Source organism: Cotesia glomerata, linkage group LG7 (genome assembly GCF_020080835.1).
Source record: "Cotesia glomerata isolate CgM1 linkage group LG7, MPM_Cglom_v2.3, whole genome shotgun sequence".
Classification (NCBI taxonomy): domain Eukaryota; kingdom Metazoa; phylum Arthropoda; class Insecta; order Hymenoptera; family Braconidae; genus Cotesia; species Cotesia glomerata.
This window is the reverse complement of record NC_058164.1, coordinates 26,721,833-26,732,763: the sequence shown is the minus strand read 5'-3', so window position 1 is coordinate 26,732,763 and position 10,931 is coordinate 26,721,833. Positions and strand designations below refer to the sequence as shown.

The window sequence follows — 10,931 nt, the reverse complement described above, 5'->3', positions numbered from 1 at the left end:
AAAATAATAAGCGTGCGCACCCACCATGAGAAATATGACGAGAAATGTGTCACACTGGCGTGCGACGCCATGATTGTGTTATTTATTAAAAAATCTGCAGGTGGCTTCACACTTCAGTCACATCACAATACGCGAAATGAAAACTTGAAATTTAAAAATCATTTTATATTTCATATTTTATTAATTTACATTTTAAAAATTAAATAAGTTTTATGAAACGATTGTACTGTAAATAAGTATTTAACAGTTTTAATTGATAAAAAAAGTGTCAATTAATATTTTCAATAAAATATTATTTTTAATAAATTACCACGTGTTTTAATTTTAATTTTTCAACATAAAATTGTTAATTTCTTTGTTTAAAGTTACTTTTTTTTTCTAAAAAACTATATGAATGGATGCACGGTGGCTTGCTCTTGCTCTAAAAAATATTCGCGGTCGCGAATTAGTCGCGGTTAACCTATAAAAATAATAAAAACTACAAAAATCAGCAACTCCCAAAAAGTCACGTAAGGGACACTAGGGTGGGGGTTGTAGTGGGGGTATCTGGAAAGGGCATATGAGAAGGGGCAGTTACCCCGAGGAGCTCAGTTCCCGGACGGCCGGCCAAGGGTGCACATCGAGCAGTGATGTCGTAAACTTTGCCAGTCGTCCATATTACCCTCTCGAGTAGTTTTTTATCGCGTCTTTTTGTGTTTTGCGTATACTAGAGTCATTTTATAATTTTCAATAAAGTAGAATCAGTTTTGAAAAAATTTTAAGTGTAGAGTCATACTCGTGTTAGTTATCGGTATTTTCATTAAACTTTCACCACGCTGCCAAATTGATTCGCGTTTTTGTTGATTTTTTTTAGACAATTATTAAATTAAATTCAGTGTTTTTTTTTTATTTTAATTAAATTCAGACACATCCACACACAGACATACACACACAATTACCCTAAACCTTTACTTATCTTTCTGTCTATCTTTTTTAATTTTATTCTCGGTCAGTTTTCTTATAAATTGTAGAGTCATTTAATTTTTTTAATTAGCTTCAACCCTTAATCATACACACACACACACACACACACTTCCGGCTCTTCTTAAAGGAGTTTCTTTCAACTCTTTTGGGGAGAGTTTTCTTACCGTTCTCCGTTCGTTTGCTACCATTAGATTCTCGCGTCGTCTCGTATTTACAATTCGGTTTATAATTAGTTCGGTGGTTTTGTGCGTTCTTTTAAATAATTAATTATTAAACGGGGAGTTAGCGTAGAGTCAGTCGTCTCGGTGAATTTTCACAAGCGTGAAGTATCGTTGCTTGATGATGGTGCGCAACATCATCTTGCATATAAGATCTTCCTGGGAAATCAAATTAATCCTGATCTTTGGGAATTCATTTGGGATTAAGCATGTTCACCCCTTGAGTGCCCGGGCGCGATTTGGGTGACGGTTTAATCCCTTTTTAATTTTCTCTGATCAATTCTTTTGCTTTCCAAGTTTTAAAATTCATCGAGCGACATTGTTTAATTAAATAATAAATAAATAAATAGAGTCATTTTGTTGCCAACTGCCCCGTTTTTGCTCGCGATTAGTTTTTTTTTGCTAACAATGATAATAAATAGTATACCATCGAGCTGATTTCGCGGTTCGCGTTTTTTCTATCGCGGTCTTTTCGGGCTCCACACTATCTTTTCACACTAACACACACACACTCACCACCCCCTTACCAACCCCCCCTTTTTTTTTTTATTAATTAAATAATAAACAATAAAGTAGAGTCATTTTTTTTATCCAAAACTGACCGTGCCTTTTAGCGTCACTTCTTTTCTTTTCCTTCTTTCTTTGTCGTGAGAGCCTACTGACGACAAAACCACTCCTTACACTCTTACTTACACTTCAATAGACCGGTTGCAGTAGTTTCTTTTTTTTTTTACAATTAAATTCATCGTTTAATTAATTCATAAATAAATAAATACCGTAAAGTCACGCGTGTGGGCACAAACAATCGAATCGCAAAAGTATTTATGACTACTTTTTGCATTCGATTCGTTGCCATTTTTGTATTTTTTTTTTTTCGTGTTGTGAATCAATTTGGCATTCATCATCAATATCATCTAATAATACCGATAATTAATGCGAGGTTTTCAATTAGTTCGCGTCAATTAATTTTTATCGCCATTAGATTAAATATAAAATAATAAATAATCCAGGGAAAATCGAGAGGGTATAAAAAGGGGGCTGCTAATACGTTTTTTTAGTGTGTTTCTACAGGAAGTGTGCCAAGGAATCAAGGACAAGAGGATTCAGCCAAGGACCAGGACTCAGTAATCCAATCAAGGACCAAAAAGTAAGGATTACTCAATAATAAAAGTGTTAATGTGAATAGTGTTGAAAGTGATGACTTAAAGATATTAATCAGTGATTGATTAATGTGTGTCTAGATGGATGGACCAAGGATTAAGGTAAAAGCCCCAATAGATGATCACGTACCAGTATATGATCACTCCATGTATCTGTATATCTATATTCACAAATATAGGTATACAAATACATGGAGTGATCATATACTGGTACATGATCATCTATTGAGGCTTTTACCTACAAATAAAAAGTGTTATCAGTGATTAAGGTAAAAGCCCCAATAGATGATCATGTACCAGTATATGATCACTCCATGTATTTGTATACCTATATTTGTGAATATAGATATACAGATACATGGAGTGATCATATTCTGGTACGTGATCATTTATTGGAACTTTTACCTAATCCTGGTCCATCCATCTAGACACACATTAATCAATCACTGATTAATATCTTAATACCTTAATCACTGATAACACTTTTTATTCTTGTGTAAGGTAAAAGCCCCGATAGATGATCATGTACCAGTATATGATCACTCCATGTATTTGTATACCTATATTTGTGAATACAAATACAGGTACATGATCATATTTTGGGGCTTTTACCTTATAGTGAATTAAACAAGTTACTTAACAGTGTGTTCTGTGGTATGTTCAGAAGGAAGGACCAAAGATGCGAGGACCAAGGATGACAAAATAATTCAAGGACAAGGACCAGCGATTCAACAATTCACGGGAGAAGGAACAAGAGGACCAGCAAGCAACCAACGATCCGAGGATTCAAGAATTCAAGAGGAAGACGAGGAAATCCATGGACCAGAAGAGCCGACCAATTCAATCAAGGACTAGGATCAAGAGGACTGGGATTCAACAAAAAGAGTAAATTAGTATTTTTATAATTTTTTATTACTTTTACTATTATTTATTTAATTTTTTAAGAATCCTAAATTTAATTTCCCTCACATATGATTATTATTATTATTCAATTAATTTTTTTGCAGCGTCCCCCAAATTTTAATCCCCTCTGATATTATTATTATTATTATTTATGTATTTAATCATTTTCAGCGCCCCCTAAATTTTACTCCCCCTGATATGTTTATTATTATTTATTTAATTTTCTTAGTGCCCCAAATTTTATTCTCTATTAATATTTATTTATTTAATTATTTACAGCACCTTAAATTTAAACCCCCTCTAATATTATTATTATTATTTGTTTATTTAATTATTTACAGCATCCCAAATTTTAACCCCCTCTAATGTTATGATTATTATTATTATTTAATAATTTAATTTTTTACAGCACCCTAAATTTTAACCCCTTCTAACATTATTATTAATTATTTATTTATTTATTTACAGCACCCCAAATTATAACCTCCTTTAATATTATTATTATTATTATTTATTTCTTTTTTACTGCGCCCACATTTTAACCCCTTCCAATATTATTATTATTTAATTATTTAATTATTTACAGCACCCCGAATTTTAACCCCCTCTAATACTATTATTATTTAATTTATTTATTTAATTTTTTACAGCGCCCCGAATTTTAATCCCCTCTAATATTATTATTATTATTCATTTAATTTTTTTCAGCGCGCTGAATTTTTATTCCCTGATATTATTTTTATTATTAATTTCATTTTTTTCAGCACCCTAAATTTTAACCCCTTCTAACATTATTATTAATTATTTATTTATTTATTTACAGCACCCCAAATTAAAACCTCCTTTAATATTATTATTATTATTATTATTATTATTTATTTCTTTTTTACTGCGCCCATATTTTAACCCCCTCCAATATTATTATTATTTAATTATTTAATTTATTTATTTAATTTTTTACAGCGCCCCGAATTTTAATCCCCTCTAATATTATTATAATTATTCATTTAATTTTTTTCAGCACCCTAAATTTTAACCCCTTCTAACATTATTATTAATTATTTATTTATTTATTTACAGCACCCCAAATTAAAACCTCCTTTAATATTATTATTATTATTATTATTATTATTATTATTATTTATTTCTTTTTTACTGCGCCCACATTTTAACCCCTTCCAATATTATTATTATTTAATTATTTAATTATTTACAGCGCCCCGAATTTTAATCCCCTCTAATATTATTATTATTATTCATTTAATTTTTTTCAGCGCGCTGAATTTTTATTCCCTGATATTATTTTTATTATTTTCATTTTTTTCAGCACCCTAAATTTTAATCCCCTTCTAATAATATTTTTCTTATTTATTCATTCTTTCAGCACCCCAAATTTTAATCCCCTCTAATATTATCATTATTATTTATTTAATTATTTTTCCTGGGGCGCCCCAAAATCTGATCCCCACTAATATTATTATTCCTATTTATTTAATTTTTTCAGCTCCCCAGAATTACCCACCCCTAATATTATCAGTTTAATTAAATTTAATTTTTTGTTTCAGCTCCCTGTTAAATAATTAATTTCCACCTATAATATTAATAATAGAATAATCATTTTCTAATTTTGTTTGTATCTTATTTTATGTTGTATGATTGTATGATTGTATGATTGTATGATTGTATGAGTGAGATAATTATAATTGTGTGCTGTATGATAAATGTGTGATGTGTGATGTATGATGTATGATAAATGGACCTCCGCAATAAGGTGGTCCAATTATGTAAGCTGTGTTGGCCGGGTTTCCCTGGGGTTTCCTAAAAGTTTGGCTTTAAGAAGCCAAACGAAGGCCGGTACAATTAATATCGTTACTGGTTAACGATATTAATTGTAGGTGAATGCGCACAGTTCCGTTCCCCAGTCGCGTAATTTTTTTTTTTTTTTTTATTCAATAAAGTGAATTATTTCACCTAAACAAAAGAATCACGTCTTGTTATTTGGCTTATTCCTTCCCCTTAGTTTTAATTCGATTTTAAGTAGTTTATAATTAGATTTAAGACTCACATCAACTCTCCTGGCGCAGCTCATGGGTTAAAAAGGTAATTATAATATATATATTTATTAATTATTAAAAAAGTATGAAGTAAAAAAAAAAGTCTAGTCTTTTAGTAATAGTTTCTTTAAAAACTGTTTCGGTTATTGAAACATTGCCTTTATAAAATTCCAAAATTCTCAACTAACCATTCGATTAATTAAAAAAAAAAAAAAAAAAAAAACAGTTGTTAGATAATATATTAGAATTAACATCAATTATCCAATAATATCGCGTCATATTAAAATTTAGTTACATTACTTGATTAAAATAAAAAAATAAAATAAAAATAAAAAAAAAAAGAATGATTACAAGAAGCTTAACGAAGGCCAGTTCAATCAATGTCGTTGCCGATTAATAATATTAATTGTAGATAAATGTTGTTTTTTTTTTTTAATAAAGCAAATCATTTCTCCCTTAAAAAAAAATTCCTGTCTTATTATTTATCTGATTCTTTTTCCTTTAGTTGTAATTAGTTTGTAAGTAAATTTAAGCATGATTCTTTAAGGAAGTCCTTTCGCTCCAGTTGAGTCATAACAACTGTAGTAGTAAATTTTCAATAAATTAAAATACAAAACCCATAAAAATTCCTAAAATTAAAAAATAAATAGTATATGAGGCATTAATCGTTGAAATTTTGAAAATTAAAAAAAAAATAGTTAAATACAAAAATTAATTTGACTGTTGTAAATCAGCTGTTAGTAACCTGTCCGTGATTTAGCAACGCTTTATTTCGGTTGTTTACATTTTTATTTGCACAATATAACCTTAACCGTGTTTAACTTTTTGCAGTCAGTGTAAATAAATAAATTAATTAAAAATGTTTAGTCACAAAACCATAACATTCTAATGTCTCATGGCAGGAATGCTAGTATTTTTTAATTATTGTTTTATTTTTCAATTATGAATTATGAAAATTTGTTAACAATAAATTAACTAATAAGTATGCATGAAAAACATAAGCGCGTTAAAGTTTAGTTTGAATTTATTGAATGGTCTGAAGCTTGCGCGCTACGCAACGTTGCCAAATCTTTTGACTCCATTTTATTGTAGGTAACTTGAGAATTTTTTGTGATTTTTAAATATTAATTTCTCAATAAATATCTCGGTAACTGATATATTTTATTGCAAAAAAAGAAACCTGAATATTTGGAAAATCTGATTTTTAGTTTTTTTTTACTTCATCTAATCCATGACTGATAGTATAATTCGAGAAATACTGCAAACGTCTGATTTTCTCATAAGACTCTGAACAAATACTAACATTAAAAAATTTTATTTTTTCAAAAATTTGTCCGGTAAAGTATAATTTAAACCTCACTATAAGATAAATAAGGACCTTAACTATTAGAAAAAAATTAAATTTACTCATAATCTAATATTTTTTATTTTACATTGGCGGCGAAAGGACCTCCTTAAATTTTCTGGTGCGGCTTGCAGTAAATCATGGTAAGTATGAAATTTTAATTGCCCGAAACTGTTTAAATTTAAGTATTTTACTAGTGATGGATTTAATTTTAATTCGAGAACGATTTACTTCTTTTTTTGTTTTTTATTTTCGAATTTTTGTCTATAATTTTCATTGTTTTTTAAAATTAAATTTAACTAATAGTTATTAAATAAATAATATATAATTACCGTATGTTTATATCCTTGAAACTGCCGCAGGAACATGTAGAAATCTTTCTTAAATCTAACTATAATCTACTTATGAGCTAATTAAGACTAAAGGAACAGGGTTGAGATAAATGATAAGGCAGAATTTTATTCGTTAGGGCGAGTATTCGCTTTATTGAATAAAAAAAAAAAAATTACGCGACTGGGGACGCAACTGTGCGCATTCACCTACAATTAATATCGTTAACCAGTAACGATATTAATTGTACCGGCCTTCGTTTGGCTTTTTAATGCCAAACTTTTGGGAAACCCCAGAGAAACCCGGCCGACACAGCTTACAAAATTAAACCACTTTTTAGAGTGGCTCAAAAATTACACACATCATACGTCACACACAATAATAATTACTCGCATACAATCACACGATATAAAATATTATACCGGTATAATAATTTTTCTTATTATAATGTGTAAATACATATATGGGCCCTGTTTAAAAATATTGATTGAAAAGAATTGAAAATGATGAAATTCGAATACTTTTCAATCATTTCAATTCTTTTGTTTGTATATATAGATTTACAGTTTGCATGGAGTGACCGCTTTTCAATTCTTTTCAATCAGTATTTTTAACCAGGGGGAGTGCAGAAATAAGAAATATAAATAAAAATTACTATTATTATTGTGGGGGGTAAATACAAATAGGGGTGCTGAAAAAAAAATCTAAATAAATATTATTATTATTATTATTATTATTATTATTATTATTATTTGGGGGTAAACAAACATGGGGGCGCTGGAATAAAAAAATATAGATAAATATTATTATTAGTGGGGGAAAACAAATTTAGGGGTGCTGAAAAGAAATATAAATAAGAATTATTATGATTTGGGGGTAGTTAAATATGGGAGCGCTGAAATAAAATATATGAATAAATATTATTATTATTATTATTATTATTATTATTTGGGGGTAAACAAATATGGGAGCGCTGAAATAAAAAAATATAGATAAATATTATTATTAGTGGGGGAAAACAAATTTAGGGGTGCTGAAAAGAAATATAAATAAGAATTATTATTATTTGGGGGTAGTTAAATATGGGGGCGCTGAAATAAAATATATGAATAAATATTATTATTATTATTATTATTATTATTATTATCATTATTTGGGGGTAAACAAATATGGGAGCGCTGAAATAAAAAATATAGATAAATATTATTATTAGTGGGGAAAACAAATTTAGGGTGCTGAAAAGAAATATAAATAAGAATTATTATTATTTGGGGGTAGTTAAATATGGGGGCGCTGAAATAAAATATATGAATAAATATTATTATTATTATTATTATTATTATTATTATTTGGGGGTAAACAAATATGGGGGCGCTGAAATAAAAAAATATAAATAAATATTATTATTAGTGGGGGAAAACAAATTTAGGGGTGCTGAAAAGAAATATAAATAAGAATTATTATTATTTGGGGGTAATTAAATATGGGGGCGCTGGAATAAAATATATGAATAAATATTATTATTATTATTATTGGGAAAATATAGGGGTACTAAAATTAAAATATAAATACAAATTATCTTATTATTAGTAGGAGTATATGAATATAGGGGTGCTGAAAGAAAAATGTAAATACGAATTATTATTATTATTAGGATTGGGAGTAAATAGATATAGCGGTGCTGAAAAGAAATATAAATAAATACTATTATTATTATTTGGGGGTGAATAAATATGGGGGTGCTGGAATAAAAAATATAGTTAAATATGATTATTATGATTATGGGGGAGGGGGGTGAATAAATGTGGGGTGCTTAAGGAAAATATAAATACACAATATTATTATTAACATTGGGAGTGAATAAATATGGGATTGCATAAATAAAAACATGAATAAATATTATTACTATTATTAAGGGAAATGAAAAAATATAGCAGTGCTGAAATCAAAACATTAATAAATATAATTATCATTATTATTGGGGCTAAATAAATACCGGGGCGCTAAAATAAAAAATTATTATTATTATTACTGTCGGGGGTAAATAAATATCGGGTTGCTGAAAAGAGAAATTATGTACGAATATTATTATTATTATAAGGGGTAAATGAATATGGGGGCGCTATAATAAAAATGTAAATAAAAATAAAATTTAAAAAGATAAATAGTAATAAAAAAAACCTGATACTTTTTTTGTTGTCCTTCGTTACACTGGTCCTTGTCCTATGATCCTTGGTCCTCGTCCTGGAATCCTCTGTCCTTGGCTCCGTCTTTTGGTCCCGTGGCTGAATCCTAATGTTTTATATCCTTAGTCCTTGGTCCTCGATCCTTGGTCCTTGATTCTTGGTCGTTGATCCTTGGTCCATCCATCTAGACACACATTAATCAATCACTGATTAATATCTTAATACCTTAATCACTGATAACACTTTTTATTCTTGTGTACGGTAAAAGCCCCAATAGATGATCATGTACCAGTATATGATCACTCCATGTATCTGTATATCTATATTCACAAATATAGGTATACAAATACATGGAGTGATCATATACTGGTACATGATCATCTATTGGGGCTTTTACCGTACACAAGAACAAAAAGTGTTATCAGTGATTAAGGTATTAAGATATTAATCAGTGATTGATTAATGTGTGTCTAGATGGATGGACCAAGGATTAAGGTAAAAGCCCCAATAGATGATCATGTACCAGTATATGATCACTCCATGTATCTGTATATCTATATTCACAAATATAGGTATACAAATACATGGAGTGATCATATACTGGTACATGATCATCTATTGGGGCTTTTACCTTAATCACTGATAAACATTTCTTGTGTAAGGTAAAAGCTCCAATAGATGATCATGTACCAGTATATCATCACTCCATGTATTTGTATGCCTATATTTGTGAATATAGATATACAGATAGATGGAGTGATCATATACTGGTACGTGATCATCTATTGGGGCTTTTACCTTAATCCTTGGTCCATCCATCTAGACACACATTAATCAATCACTGATTAATATCTTTAAGTCATCACTTTCAACACTATTCACATTAACACTTTTATTATTGAGTAATCCTTACTTTTTGGTCCTTGATTGGATTACTGAGTCCTGGTCCTTGGCTGAATCCTCTTGTCCTTGATTCCTTGGCATACTTCCTGTAGAAACACACTAAAAAAACGTATTAGCAGTCCCCTTTTTATACCCTCTCGATTTTCCCTGGATTATTTATTATTTTATATTTAATCTAATGGCGATAAAAATTAATTGACGCGAACTAATTGAAAACCTCGCATTAATTATCGGTATTATTAGATGATATTGATGATGAATGCCACATTGATTCACAACACGAAAAAAAAAAAATACAAAAATGGCAACGAATCGAATGCAAAAAGTAGCTCCATAAATACTTTTGCGATTCGATTGTTTGTGCTTACGCGTGACTTTACGGTATTTATTTATTTATGAATTAATTAAACGATGAATTTAATTGTAAAAAAAAAAAAGAAACTACTGCAACCGGTCTATTGAAGTGTAAGTAAGAGTGTAAGGAGTGGTTTTGTCGTCAGTAGGCTCTCACGACAAAGAAAGAAGGAAAAGAAAAGAAGTGACGCTAAAAGGCACGGTCAGTTTTGGATAAAAAAAATGACTCTACTTTATTGTTTATTATTTAATTAATAAAAAATGGGGGGTTGGTAAGGGGGTGGTGAGTGTGTGTGTGTTAGTGTGAAAAGATAGTGTGGAGCCCGAAAAGACCGCGATAGAAAAAACGCGAACCGCGAAATCAGCTCGATGGTATACTATTTATTATCATTGTTAGCAAAAAAAAACTAATCGCGAGCAAAAACGGGGCAGTTGGCAACAAAATGACTATTTATTTATTTATTATTTAATTAAACAATGTCGCTCGATGAATTTTAAAACTTGGAAAACAAAAG

The 10,931-nt window shown here is 29.4% G+C and overlaps 1 long non-coding RNA gene across 1 annotated transcript; it reads left to right on the top strand.

Moving 5' to 3' along the window:
• The first annotated feature begins 1,172 nt into the window (after positions 1-1,172).
• LOC123268423 lies at positions 1,173-3,039 on the top strand. The gene is made up of 2 exons (XR_006510229.1): positions 1,173-2,328; positions 3,006-3,039. It is a non-coding gene; the product is annotated as an uncharacterized LOC123268423 (long non-coding RNA).
• The last annotated feature ends 7,892 nt before the right edge of the window (positions 3,040-10,931 follow it).